This window comes from Myzus persicae, unplaced genomic scaffold (genome assembly GCF_001856785.1).
Source record: "Myzus persicae strain clone G006 unplaced genomic scaffold, MPER_G0061.0, whole genome shotgun sequence".
NCBI classification, from domain to species: domain Eukaryota; kingdom Metazoa; phylum Arthropoda; class Insecta; order Hemiptera; family Aphididae; genus Myzus; species Myzus persicae.
Window position 1 is genome coordinate 317622 of NW_019102309.1, and position 16443 is coordinate 334064.

The following is a 16443-nucleotide window of genomic DNA, read 5'->3' on the forward strand; positions in this document are numbered from 1 at the left end:
GTATAATAACAATAATAATATTCAACTATGTATTTTTTCTTGTTTTCTTTGTTTTTCTATTTTCACGAATATGATTTTTTTGTTAATAACGTCAAGTGCTATATTGTAAATGCCGCAGATTACTTAAGGTCGTCAACTGCAGTTAACGTTTAGGAATGACAAAAAACATTTGAAAAACTAAGAGAGATCATCTATTCTCTATACTTAACGCAATTTTAAGCTTTTGTCTTTTTCAGAAAAATATATGTTAAAGTAATACGGAGAACCCAAAACTTTTAGATTTTATAATGACACGAATAAAAAGCAAAATAATTTTCTGAAAATAGTGTGGTATAAAATATATCAAATACTGAATCACTACTTAATATTATTGATAATCATTTGAATCATTAATAAGTTGATTGCAATAATATTCAAGAAAGTAAAAATCTAAACACTCATCTCATAAAAGATCGTTATTTTTTTGTAACTAGATGAAGATTGTCTTAAGTAGCAACAAAAATCTTCTGTTTCCTCTGTTTGTTGTAGAATAATAATAGTAATAATAAAACACAATATTACTCAAGAAATCGTGAAAATATCCTGTACCTAGATCATATTAATGTAAATATTGTTTGCTCAGTTATTATTAAATGCAGTCATTGTTTTACTATAATAATATATGTATATAGTATAATAAACGAATTAATACATAATTATGATATTATAATTAGATTGTTTTTTTATTTCACTAAATAAACTCCATACATGAAATATACATTTTTTATACGGACATATTTAAGTGTTAAAAATGATCATAAATATTATAAATATTAATCTAAGTATTAATTAACTCTTAATTTGTACAATGATTATTTTATAACCATTAGAAACTAATTTTACCACATAAGGTACCTACACAGAATTGATTGGTTTTTATTTATTCTATAGGTACTTTTTAAGTTATGTACTTTATTGCTTATTAAAATGTTGTAAATAATTGTCTATTTATGGTTTTTTATGGAATAAGTTTTTCTATTCAACTAAATATCGTACTTATCATATCCTAAAATTAAATATTACTGTCAGAAATGTACTGTTATATGAAAAAGGTGGCAGCACATATTAGCATCTCGGCGTGAAAATTCTGACTATGTCTGAGTAATTGGCTAATTTTACGCCACTGGACCTAGCTCAACCTCGAGTGACAGGTTTTTGTTTTTCTCATGTTATATTATAATTAGTAATTATAATAATAATACCGCCTGTACCAGAGGATGTAAGTGATTAATAACACCAATGCACTAATTTCACTTATACAATTGACAAAGGCATTCCAAACTACACTCTTGTACAGTATTTCCAATATAATAATATGTATTGGTCATTGGCATCGATTGCGTGTTTTGATGGTAAATATAGAGCTCAGTGGCTGAATAATTACTAGTTATTAGGTTGCAAACGGTTATAGGTACCTATGTCTATTTTTAAAGATACTCTTCAATATTCTAAAAACAATGCTTTCTATAAATACGCAGGATGAATATTTTTTGCACGCTCGAATCCTCTTTATGCTGTAATTTAGATAGCGGCTAAAAATCAACGGGTGGTGCATAATACTCGTATATTAATATGGCTTCTTAAATAATGTTTAAATACTGGATCTTACAACAATATATAGATATACACACACGATACACGTGGTCATATAATATAAAAATACAACTCTCAAAAATAGGGTACACTATATAATTAAATTACCACCATATATGTATTTTTGATTTCTGTTTGCAGGACAAGAAATTAGACTATTGGATCATCAGTCTCCCGCAGACAGAATTCTAAAATATGTATAGGGTACTTACTGAGTAATGTTGGTAACTGGGTAATAGAATGTATCCAGCTTTCGTGGACACAAGATATAATATGTCATGATGAAAAATTTTCACCCCTTCTCTAAAATGTATTTACTCCTTCCTAGGGGACGCGGGCCCGGGTTGAAGACCATTGGTGTAAATAGTGTCACGTGCATCTTTGCCGGTGATCCTGACGATGAAGTGTGTATAATTAAGAGCATTTTGGAAGATTGCTTACAGGCTACAGTGAATGTAAAATCATGTAATTAATGTAATTATTCATATATTTTAGTTTTAGATGATTGTTTATAGAAGGACATAGTCTATATTATATAACTGACACAACCCTTGCATCCGAAACCTCGTCGGTAAAATACGAATATCGAAATATTATTTTTTAGTTTTGAGATTCTGAGTGGAGTGATAGATGTATGGTATTACACAATACCTATTATGTAGGTTTTCTTATGTTAATGTGAAATTTTGACGTCACCTTTAAGGAGGGTTTATTCACTTACCTATAAAATGTAAGTCATAATATTATTATGTATTTCTATACTTAAATTATGATCACACGGCGTTTTAGATAGACAATTTAGCTACACTACTGTCGCGGTTCCAAAATTACTAAAATTCAAGTAATTTCATTTTGAAATCTGAATTAAAAATAAGTGAGGTACACATTTGATTCAAGCCATATTATGATCATTCAAATACAACATTATATTCACATGTTTTCACAAATAAAACTAAAAAATAGAAATAAGATTTTAATAAATAATTATCGATTTAATAAAAAAACTAGATACATTTCTGATTTAGAAAAACTATAAAAATCTTTTGCCACGGACAATGTAAGTGCTTAGAACATATATAGTTCTGTGTCACAGTATTCAATAGTCAATTCTCAGGTACCTATTTGTTACAACGAAAATTACGGATGATTTATAATTCAGTCTAAAAGTTAAAAAAGTTAACTTTTTGTCTAATATACTGACCGTACCTATATTATTAGAATAATATTATGTCAAATATCGGAGCACTGAAGAATTGGTCTAATGACAAAATCTATTCACTGGCCGAAATGATGCTCCAGATTTTTAAAGATCTCCCGACAAATCGCTCGAATACGTTAGGAAGTCGTGATCTCAAGAGTAGGCGCACAGAAGATATAAATCAATGCCTACACGGAAAAAAACAAAACAGTTATTTATAATATAAAAGTAGTAGGTTTTACTGTATTTAATAATTGCCATAGGAATAGCTATAAGGTTAGTTAATTTACTAAAATATTATAGTTATTTAAACTGAAATATGCAGTCGGTTTTGCTTTATTTTTCAAGTGGTAATGTTAAATACGTTTTAATTTAGTTTGCTTGAAAAATATTTAAAGTTAAGGTAACTAAGATATTGTTATGTTAACTAAGACTTATATAGTTATCTTCATTATAAACTTAGTGAAAATAACTATAGGTACTAAAATAAATAAGTGTTTACTATTAAAAACCGTTGACTTAATTACAACTATAAATTGTAGTTCCCATTCTTAATTGATATTTTATTTTACCATTATTTATTGTAGATCATTTGTATTCAAATACAATTGGTTTGGTTTGATTTTTTTTATCTTTATATTATAATACACAACTTAAATCAATTGTAAATCAATCGGAGAATTGATAACAAGTAAGATATAATAACAAATATTATTAAAAATAAACAGCTTTATTATACTTTTAATTTTCTTATTGATAATTTAAATACATTTTATACACTATAATCGTGCAAATAAGTACTTATATTAAAATAACACAGTTGCATTTAAAAACATTAAGCAGGTATTACATTTCAAAAAAAATAATATAGGTATTCATTGTAAATAATTGTTTATTATTGATATATTAATAACATGATACAAAAATGTACATAGATAATATTATATAATTACAAATACAATAGGTAGTACATAATTTAACATTATTAGTTGCACGTAAGGTATTTATTTGTATACCTACCTATTATATAATATAATTGTACAGTTATCTGTGGAACATAATATACACTCAACTCGTGCTATTAATATATGTGTAATATTATAAGTACAACTTAGTTTCCACTCTAACATATTAGCCCACCACTTGTACTTTGAATCTATACAAATTATTTTGGCTCATTTGCACTTTGTCCGGACGGTACTTTAAGCACGGTTCTTCCACCCCGACTCTGCATTACAAATTATTGCTACTCTGAATACAGATGCATTTTTAAATAAAGCTTATATCTTCGATTATTATTAATCATTATAATATTTGCAATAAAATAATTATAATTATATTATTCTGTTTGTAGAAGATAGGTATTGGAAAATTGCAATATACTAATTCGACAAACATTGAAACATATGATGTGAATATGGATTAATGATCATAGCTCTAAGTATAGGTACTAATACTATAATGTCTAATACAGGTTATGACGTTAAGTATACTTAAGTCGGTTGTATAAGGTACTAACCCCATGATTCATGGCGGCCTCAGCGAGCACGTGTGACGATTGTGCAAGGTAAATTATTAATATAATTTATGATAACAATATTAATGACAAACCACAATATACATGTTACGTGTATCGTGTATCGTTATTCGTAATTCGTATAACTATATTAGTATTATGATATAAAATATTATATATTTATATAAACTTGGACGAATGACGATATAGACTGCTACGATAAGACGAATGAGATCGAGAGAGATGATACAGTATGCAGGAATATGCGATCAATACCCTGGTGCGATTGAAATGCGGACCGAAGTGGTTCATGGACGCGATGATCCATATTATTCCAATTATTATTAAGCAGCATGCCGTTAAAATCACAGAGACTAAATAAAAACCTAACGAATCTCTTTTCAATTAAAAATCATACGATTACGACTACGGCTCGTAGTTTCGTACCTACCTATATCTATAGGGAACATGTCATTATTATTATATAAATGTTGTTCGTATTTCTCACATTAACAAGTATAATATATTTATTTATATCAATAGAATAATAGGCTCCAATGAACATGTTTGATTTCAAATGGGGTCTATGAAGGATCTGTCAACAATTTTTTGTTACGTACCAAATCTCAATAAAATATATTTTATAGGTTTTTGGCCGTGTTAAAATATAAGTGGACTGGTGTGTTATTGCTCCAAAAAGTGATGCCAGGAGTAACAAAAACAGCACTTAAATAACAGCTGCAGTTATATGTAGATTTAACATTTTAAAATTTTTTTTGTTACAAATATGTAGCTTGCCTTCTTCGTGAACTATCAAGATTACTTTTGAAATCCGCTTTGAAATATTTCCACCTAAAATTCAAAAACAGGTAAAATATGTATTGTAATGGCCATTAACAGGTGTCACCAAGATCCAAAAGGTCGAAGAAAAATAGTTTTAAATTTTGCTTTATCAATGCATATAGATACGAATATTATTAAATAATAATTGTAATTATAAACATAATAATGAGGGTTTTATTATTCATACGTATGAAAGGTCAAGCTCGGTTAGGAAGGTCGCAAGATATGTTTAGGTAGGTACTATAACTAAACAGTTCGAATACCAAATCCTAAGTCCGATCGTAATATGTCCCTTCTCCCATTTATAAGTTACGCGCTAACGATGTTGAAGAAATTAATAATTAGTGACTAACAATTTTACAAACGAAATTAGATGACTGGGCTAAAAAAAACTTAAAAGTGGATTGTTTAATAAATTGTTAACAACAACTATACATTACGAATAATTTTATTTTAGTTATATTTGCACGGAACACAAAATGTTAGATGTTTTAGCGTTGATTGGTATTTACATATAATAATATAAAGGTATGGTATTTGTATGGTACTTGGAGATAATCTAACTAAATTATCTTATTTTTGACGGAAACTTTTTTTATAATAGCATACAATTATTTAAACACGTAACTCAGTAGTTGCACAGTAACAAAATCAATATTAGTTTGACAACTATTTATATTTTTAATGTATTCTGCAGGTACCTAATGGGCTTTTTTTTTAAATGCCAATGGTAGAAAAATCAATTTTGATTAACTTACTAATTATTTAACTACGCCCTTGGGTTAATAATAAATTCATCATTATATCCAACTCTAACAATTGATATTAATTTAATTTACAAGAGCTCAATTTTTTTTCCTAAACTTGTACGAAGCATGCTAAATACTAAATAGGCATATTTTGTTGGTTTTTAGAATGGATACCAAATTTGAAATAAGTATAGGTATTTATTTTAATCAAAATTATTATTAATGCGTTTACTATATAAACTGTAGAAGTGTTGGCGGCCATAGGTGATTTATCAAAATATGACAGATTAAGTTGATCATAATGTTGTTGATACGTCGTGTTTCAGACGCTCCAGTCGTATGTGCTTAATAATGTTTAATCTGTCTTAAAAAATAATTTCCCGCTCATGTTTTTCACTATTCCTATCGACTCGTTGCAGTCGTTATTCCGTATCATAAAAAAAATCACGAGTTCAACGACATGCGAATGTCATATTACGAGTTTCACGTTCTACATACAAATATAATAATATAATATATTATAATGAATTGTATAACCGTTTGCTGCCCGGCGAGTGCAATAAGGGTTGTGGAAGTAAACATTTTATAATATACCATGAATCCGCCGTGCGCCCGTCATCAAATTATTATCATAATTAAGATGTGCATCGGCCTTCGAGACCGATCGTATCTACCTACTATGGAGGCGCAAATTGTGACGTTTATCGGGGGAAAAAAAAGAGACGTTTCAAGCTCGATCGTCTATTATAACGCAGACGGCGGCGGCGCCACGCCGAACGCGCGAGTGCCTCTATATCATTGCTCGACGTCACGACCTAAGCGCATTCTACCGGTCGCGTCGGCGTCTCATCAAAAATCGAAATCGGCTATTTTCGTCGATGGACTGGCAGTGTGGCCGGCCGATGATGATGTGTGTGGTGTGTCGTACGGCGCTGGGGGGGGGGGGGTAGGCCTACGGTATGGAAATGAAACAGAGTGCCGTTGCGCTGACGGAAACGAGCGGAAACGAGCTGATAAGGAGTGGGATAAGGAGCGGAAAGGAGCTTTGCGTGTGCATATTGTCTCGTCGGAAACGTTAGAGGGACGGCGAAAAGTAAAAAGCGGAAACGGGAGTCCCGGCGAAGAGTTTCAGAGTTATAATAATATACATTTTATAGGCTGCACATTATTAGGTATATTAATATTTTCGTTCTGCGGTCGGGGAGCGATGTAATTGGTGAATTATGAATGGTGGGTCGTGGGTGGTAGGGTCACGTGTATTATTTGTTCGGTCGATGTATATTAATAATACAATAATAACTGTTGATCGACGAAAACCCTGTTCTGAGCATAACATATTAAGTATATAATATAATTATGAGTGTAAAATGTACAATACAATACATTATGTATGGCTTGGAGCTTTTTAAACGCATTTGACTGTTATACAGAGTGGTTCAAGCCAAGTATGCTCACTATATTTTATCCTTCAATAATGTTCTGATTTTTGGAATTTTTATCTATACTTACGAACCGTAATGTTATCAGGTGCAAAGTTCTTTTCCTCTAATGAGAACCACCCTTTTTACTGTGAATAATTGTTAAAGAGATAATTTTAAACTCTAAAATTAAAGGAACTAAATCGAAATCCGAATAAGTAGCTTAGGAGTTATTAAAATACACGAACCTACAGTACAATAATATTATTATTAATAACAGTTTTTACAATATGAAATACAAAAACGATGTAAGTAGTATAATATTTTAGTTTTATATAGTAATTACTAATTACCTATACTTATACCTATCTACTTATTATACCCTCTCAAAGAATTTTTACAAGTAATACAATTTGAATAGATTAATTCCTATAACATTCAAATCGTCATCAGATTTATAGCTCCCGTAATATACCTGGCCAACCTATATCATGATAATTGGCCTATAATAATATTTTTATCTTTATTGTTCACCCAGTGACGGTTTATTAATGACTCGAAAGCCACTCGTCCGGATTCAGTTGGTACACGGGCAATTAAAAAAAAACAATTGATCAACTGATAACACTGAACAAAAAAAGGTTAAGTGCGTTTGATGGTATATAATAAGATGTTTGGCGAATCACCCTGTATGCCGGGTGTGCTCGGGGTGTGAGTGGGTGGCAGGGAATCAATCGTTAACCTTTGGCCGAGACCGGGGGATAAATCGACGGTGCAAAAATCACGTCTCGATCGGACGAAAAATTAGATAAAAATGTACCGTTTATCGTATCGCACGGCTCTACGGCGAGTAAATTATTTGTTTTTCTTCCCGGCGGCCGCGGGGCGCGCGTGACGTATCCGCCGCGCGCGCCAATAGGGGCAGAAATATTGATCATTCCGTTTTTGTTGTTAACACGCTCGTCGGATTCAAAGCGGGGCCGCTCAGTGTGGGCCTCTCGTGTTCGGGTACAGATGTCGTTCGGAGTTGACGCCTCCGCCGCCGCCGCCATCGCCGCCGCGTACGACGCGTGTGCAACACCAGTCCGTCGCGGTCGCCGCCACGACTTACGCGCCTGCTGAACGCAAGTCTGCGACGATACGCTGACCCGCCGCCCGAGCCAAGACAGTCGGACGCCGCCACCGCCGTGACGACAGCCTGCACCCGCTAGCGATAAATTCCGCCGGGCAAACGGGTCGCACCGTGCACACCGTCATCGTAACTCGCCGGCCGTTTGAAACATGCGCGCCGCCGCCACAGTCGGAACACTCGCAGCATCGCGACACGAACAGCAATGATCGTCCCGTACCGTCGTTATCCGTTGCAATGTCGTTCTCGTCAACTCGACTACTGTACAAGAAAAGTGAGTACGAGTTCTTCGTCAATCGCATAAATGTATTATATATAAGACGGCGTTTTCGTACCAATGGTTTTAAAGCTTGTCCTACGTCATGAAGTTTCCCATGAAAAATCTGTTACAAGTCCGAGTCAGAATAGCAAATGTAGCTTAAGAGTCCAACAATGCGTTAAGACGTTAAGTGTAAACTAAAACCATATACGTACATTGAATAATTTATTTGATGATAATATTACTATACACAAATACATATTTTCTTATGGTCAAATCAAATTTTTTAATGCAATAATGATAATATTATGTGCAATTGAACCAAATAACGTGTGTGTACTGTATATTATTTTGATGTCAAACGTTTTAGATGTATTTTAAAAAAGATTTTTGCCTTCCTATCTTTTAAGTATAATAGTTTTATTACGTCGCTTGCGATTTATAGCTGTATAAATGTAAAATACCTTTTCAATTTTCGGTGTTTAGACCATTGATTATATTTTTTATGGTCGATATGTTTTAAATACACGATTTGTGTTTTTATATGGTGTATCATAATGTGGGAGTCATTATTTTATGCCTTTATAGATAGAGACTTATTACCAAACAGACGATTCGATAATATTATATAATATAATATAAACTCTCTATATATATATATAGATAGATAGATAATAACTGATGTTAAACGAATTATTAACCTTATAATACGTCATAGGTGTGATTTTTGAACGTTGTTTGATCGTAGCAAACGCAAACTATAACTAAGGAAGTACCAATATCAAAAATAAATAAACTCAATAAAATGTTTTAAAAAATAGGTAGGTACCCTTCAAATGTACATATAATGATATAGGAGTTTGAAATTTGAATATCATAATTCATAAATATAGCGAGCTTGAGGGAAGATCTTGGTGCTTATATATATTCTACCAAATGTACTTTTGTTATTCATCTATAATACTTTTTGTTGAACGCAAATTGCAAGTTTCAAAATTTAATAAAAGTATTCCGTCAAATATTAGCCACGATAGACGTGATAATTCGACATAAATACTGCAAGTACGATTGAAATTTCAATCGTTATTTTGAATTGCACGGCAATATACGGATGACATGATTCCATTTGTCGGCATCCGGATAATTCACACAACAAATGAGAACGTAATATTAATAATAATAATAATAGTGTTGAAATGAATAAACTAAATCAAAAATAAATCTCTAATTAAATATAAATTAAATCGAATAAAATGTATTACAAATCCACAATAATTCATAAATGTGCAAAGGAAAATATCAATAAATATCTTAATATAGTTATAAATAATATAAATTACACGTAATCAATTACTTAATGTGCTTGCAAATGTTACACATTTAATCGAGAATTGTGTGCAATTAAATCTCTCAAATTATCTTCGATTAGTCTATGTTTATGATCATCACAACCGTTTTCAAGTCCCTCTGCAAAGCCTTTATTGTTTCTATTAATTTCAGTAAAATATTCTCACTCAACTATTGACGTATTTTTATTACATTTATACAGGTCTGAAAATGTTCTCATGTCTGTATTAATCTATTGACACCTCATTTCTCGAATACTTAAATATATACTTTTACATATATACATATTATTTATTTACCTTGTCTGCACGTTAACTTTTTATGTTGCTAAAGCCACACCATTTGGACCAATGCTTATAGATACATATTCCAGCCATCATAGTTTTAAATTGTAACACATAGAAATTTAAATATTATAGACATTATATTAAACTTAAGTTGGTTAACTATAGCATAAAATTTGATTCTTACCTACAAGGATAGCCCGGATATGTAAATTATTAATTTACAATGAATGGTATGGCGATAATAATATGGTAACAGCGATGACGTGTGTACTTGTAATGAAAATAAAGATCTATATGATATGATACGAACATTGAAATAAAAAACCAACGAGCAAATCGCAGTATATCGCGTGTAAAGTGACAAGTGTATCGATGACAACCGAAAGAAAAAGCATAAGCATTTCACTAAACATTTTACGTTTTGTAAAATTGTATGTTCATCCGGCATATGAGTGCATTGTGTATATCAGTGTCACATGTATAGCGAGCGAGAGGAGTGGGATGGATGACATTCTCATATACGAGATATGTCACACGAAATTCATTTTACGAGGATTTTATCAAGATCACGTAGTAGGGTATTTTAATTACTGTTGGTGTGTGGTAGGGGTGTGGGTGGGTCATAAATTTTGCTCTACTGGTGGGTGTACAGAACGGTAACGATTATTATTGCGTTTTTATTTTTCAGCTGAATGTATTGCAGTGTTGCTAAAAATGCGCGGATAAAACGATTAAAAATATATTATAATCATATGCGTCTAAAATCTAATTTATTCAAGTATATTATTAGCATCATCGTTAGAATTTAAGCATTGTGATTTGTGAGATAAATAATTATTTCCCTGTATCGAAACTTTCCCAAAGTCATAATGAACGATTGGTTTAATCTAACAATATTTACCGAAAAATCGTAGAAGGTAAAATGGTTGTTTACTACTTACTAGTTACTACCCTATAAAATACAAGTAGGAAATTTAAAGGGTCTAGATATTTGCATAATACGCCTGCGTTGAATGGAGGTTTTTTCTATTTTTGCTATTTATTTAACTTTTTTTCTAACGTTTTTTTTTTAAAGGTGTTAAAAATATTTACAGGTAGATACTATTATATTTTGTGCGTTCTATTTTTGGTAGTTTTTATTTTTATGCACATAGGTGTGATTGGAAAAAGTACAATATCATAAGCAAATGTATTTTGTTTTGACAGTATGTAATATTTTCTCCTTATTTTGTAGAAAATGTTCACCGGACATTTAATTCCGTGCTTAAATATCTACTTAATCCGCATATAATAAAACAATATAAATCAGCTATTTTATTTTTCAGTACGGATACCTACGAAGTTATATTTCATAATAATGCATTCAATATTTAAATTGTAAACAACAGTTTCATATCATTTGTCACGCACAAAGTTGTTCGACGATCATCATTAATATTGTTGATAATTAGATAACAGTATTAGGCATTTTATTCTTTGAGGACAGTTATTAATATTGTGGCTATATATTTTACATTAATAACAGTTAATATCGCCAAAGTAGATGTACCGCGTACCTGTATATATTATAATATACAACAATTATGTTATGGAGTCGACGGGTAGGCCGGCGGGGGTGGTTGAGGATTGCGGCCCCGAGTCATGGATTCGCGTGGGGGGGGGGGGGTCTAGAGAGGTACATACCGTTTTCGGATCAATATCTCATCTGCCAACGTACCACAGAACAGGACGTTACTGTCAATCTATTTTATTAATATACGATCCACGCGTACATATTAAACGTTAACCGAGCGTACAGGCCAGATAAACGACTGTTTGATAGGTTCCATCTGTTCTGAATGTATACAGTGTGTAATATTGTATAATATACATATATTAAGTGTGATCGTGTGAGTGTGTATATTATTATTTATGCATTTTTTTTTTTACCTATAACCATTAGAGAGACTTGGAATTTTTCCGATATAGTCGGTAAAATATCAAATTACGAGTTTTTCTGTACGGGAATTGCGTGACGGGCTCGTTTATTATAAATATTATAATATTATAAAATTGCAAGAGAAATATATCACGCACATATCTGACATGCCGAAATGTGAAACCTATAAAACCCTACACTTAATTAATATTATATTAAATATATTTATTTTTTAATTTTTTAATTTTTTAATTTTTTTGATTGTATGTTTATATAACAAATTATATTTTAATCCCAATCATTTAAATAATGGTATACCTATCACAATATTTACCGTGAATTAATATTTCAATTTGATTTTTTAATTTTACATTAATTAAAATAGAATTCAAAATTAATAAGAAAAAAGTTTCATAGGCATTTTTTGGTTTTTGTATAGAAATTGTCTTATTGATTTGTTATTATCTTCAATGATCCATCTGGTTAATGATCACAAAAAATAAATGCATACAAATATCTGAGTACGAATTTATAATATATTCAGAGTGTATTGTGATCATTTGGTTATAGTTGCAAGATTAAATAGGTAATATAGGCTACTCATGACCCGGTCTCGAATTTGATAATAATGAAAATTTTTTGAAATATTAACTTAAACAAACCTATATAGTATATGCAATTTATAATAATAATGCGTCCTTAAAACATAAAACATAGGAAAAATAAAACTTGTTCATTCAAATGTTGTATGTACTATTATTGCCTTGTATTAAGAATTAAAATGAATTCATATCCAGGCTATAGCAGAAAAACCTGACAAATGAAATAACTTTTGTTGTAAATCAATATTTAAACTTTTTTTTAATAACTCATACTTTCATAATATTACAAATACTACATAACGTTTTTTTTTTAATACGAAAATAAAAATTCAAAATAGCCAATTTGTGAATCTAATTTTTAGACGAGATTTTATGGTAAAAACTTTGTATAAGTTAATTAGTTTATTTTTTTACAATTGATTAAAATACCAAAACTGTATTGCATTTAATTTGAGGTATTCATTCAAAATCATTTTAGTTTTTTATTATAATATATTTTCTACTGCTCTTTCTTTTTATTTTTCACTCTTTACTCCCAACTATAAGGGGCTGATCCTATCATATGTCCCTATTTAACTTTGTCTCTTATCTGGCTACCTCTTTTTTACTTACATCAGCTATTTTCGTGTAATTTTAGATTTTGTCTGATGTCTTTGGGTCTATCCATAATTGACTATTATTATACACGGTGTAACTGTAGTTATGGAAATTGTATAGCTTATGAATAATTTATAAAATATAATATTATATCAGAAAATTCAGAAAAAGAATATTTTGAAAAAAGTTATTATGTGTTTTAAATATAATAATACAATTCTGGTATTTTTCTATTTTAGTTACGCATGTGTACATTACTATTTTTTTTAAACCATTTTCCTTCATAATACATTATCTATTTATGAAAAACTTAAAATAAATCAAATTTAATGCGCATATTAGTAAAGAAAAATTCGTTTACAATTTCAGAAAATCTGTGGATGAATTTGATTTTCATAAGGTATAAAAATATTTGTACACGAATAAGTTTTAAATAAATTATAACACTTTAACACTGTACAATACAATTTAAATGCAACTTTTTATACATTATACTTTGCGTACCTACCTAATAAAGAACAATTTCATAATTTTTAACAGCGTTTTTCCGTATTTTCTTTGTACAGTAGATTTATTTATTTTCTAGGCATTTTGTAATATGCATATGGTTGTGGGATGCATTAATACATTTTTGTACAGTATTCTGTTAAATTTATTCATTTCCAGTATTGAAATGCATTTATATTGTTTCAGAACTGAATAGTCATTTAGGTACAAAAAATGAATTAGAATAGAATATAGGTAAAATTTCTGACCTATGGTAATTTTTTCTCGTATTATTATTTTTACATGAACTAAATTATAGGTTCATTCATTATTGACATGTCATAGGTAACATGCATATTTAATCACATTATTTGTATAATTTAATTTATGCAATTATATAATAATTCCTGCTGTGATATCCAACTTTTTCCGGAAAAAAAAAAATTAAATTAAATACGACACTGTATCAGTGTGTAATTAGGTTAGGTGTACCTCAATTTGATTTAAAATCGTTATCAGTGTACTTAGCTTGTGAAGTGGTGAACTAATTCGATCGAAATGGGCAATCCACCGGTGGTGTGTTGGTATGTTTTATATTTTATACTCGGTATATTTTTTAACGTGGCTCAAAATATTCTTCAAACTTTTCTGATGTCTCTAAGAACCATCTCTGAAATTCGTTAAAATCGGCAAAGTTGTTCTTGAGTCTATAAGCTAAAAACATAAAAAAAACTTTTATTGTGCATTTGAATATCAATTAATAAATAAAATAATATTTTCTTTTATTTGAAATCAAAATTCCATAGTAACGCCTGACGGGACTGTTTTAGTCTATACTAATTTTTTTTCTGTAACCAGTGACAATCCTAGGTATAATCAAAAAACTATTTGATTTTCTTGAGCCAAAACAAGATGAGCCTTTAGTAAAAAAATAATTTCACATAAATAATATATATTATTTTTTAGGCAGAATGGTTAGCCTGATTACAAAATGTATTATCATAAAGTTCTTACGTTTATAAGCATCTAAAAGATGGGTATTTTATATTCGGAGCGGGATGATGAATTTATTGATTTTACAATGATATTTATTATTTTTATTTTTGTCTTCTTACACTATAAGTAATTGAAATAATCCTTTAATTTTCTGGTGGGAAAGTGAATCTAGTTGGTGATTTTGGGAGGCCAAAATTTAAAATTATCAGTAGTTTCGAAAAACGCCAGGATGAGCAGAAAAAATTTAACGAAAATTGGTTTTCTACAAAATCTATTAAGACTTGTGTTAACGAGACTTACATTAACGACCCATTGAGATTTTAAGAGTATAGTGTTGTATTTTATACACACAAAGACATTTTCAAATGTAATTTTTTTTTGCAAAATTAATGTAACCTACTGCAGTACGATTTACTGTGACGCTTATAGTAGTAAAATAAATTACTTTGATCACAATATTATCATCAATTAATGCTTAGTAGTATTATAGGCTGACTGTCTTCACTTTAAATCGTTTCTCGTTTAGGTGCAATAATTGTATATCATTGAATTCAAATTTAACACATTCATTACAGGGACTCTCTATACACCTAATGTACAGCAGGCATTTACCCACTTACCCGCTTTTTCAAAAGCTTGCTATTTTTTTTTAAATATCTATTTCAGAGTTGGTTTTTGGAAATTTAATTTTAAATTTTATATTGAGTGCTGCGAGAAAAAAGACCTTCAAGCTTGTATATATAAGTTCTTTCACAGAGTTTATAGTACCGAATACCCTACATACCCCTAGGTATGCTTATGATTAAAAATATCAAAGGAGGGTTCCTTTTTGTCCTCATTGATAGCTTTCATTGATCGGGAAACGAGAAAATTCAACACGATAATTGAAAAGAAAAAACAATACCAGGAAAATGTATGAAACAACTCTTGTCAATTGAACAGGGACTCGAGTATTTACTTTATACTGAGTAAATAAATTGTAACAGAATTATGTTCTGTAGTAATTTAATCATTGCACTAAATACTGTTTTTCATTTTAAAACTAATAAAAAAATTTCGAAGATCATAATATATGAATTTTATAATATGTATTACAAAATAATTATTAACATTTCAAATATTTTATTTTTAATATCAGTTTTCAAAATATATGAACAAAATAAAACAATTTTACGTTTATTATGACTTATGAAGAATTTACTTTCTTTTATGAAAAATATTTTAACATAAGTATAATATGCTTAAACTCAATAGCTTACAATATTGTAATAGAATTTACTTCACATTATACATTTTAATTTTAAATATGAAATTGAACTAGCGCTTTAGTATCGTTTTTTAATTTTCCGGATTCATTTAAATTCGGGGTCGTGTGACTCTGCATATTTATATTTTCCGTATATGTCCAGGAATGTACGGCTTACCACTTACCGGATTACTACAGTACAAATAATATTTACATTATG

General features: G+C 30.0%; 1 protein-coding gene across 1 annotated transcript in view; it reads left to right on the plus strand.

The window, feature by feature from the left end:
- Nucleotides 1-8335: 8335 nt before the first annotated feature.
- The window catches only part of LOC111031844, a 29831-nt gene continuing 21723 nt past the window's right edge, over nt 8336-16443 (plus strand). Inside the window, exon 1 of the mRNA XM_022311953.1 lies at nt 8336-8759. The gene's annotated coding sequence lies outside the window, so the exon portion shown is untranslated. The remainder of the gene's footprint in view (nt 8760-16443) is intronic.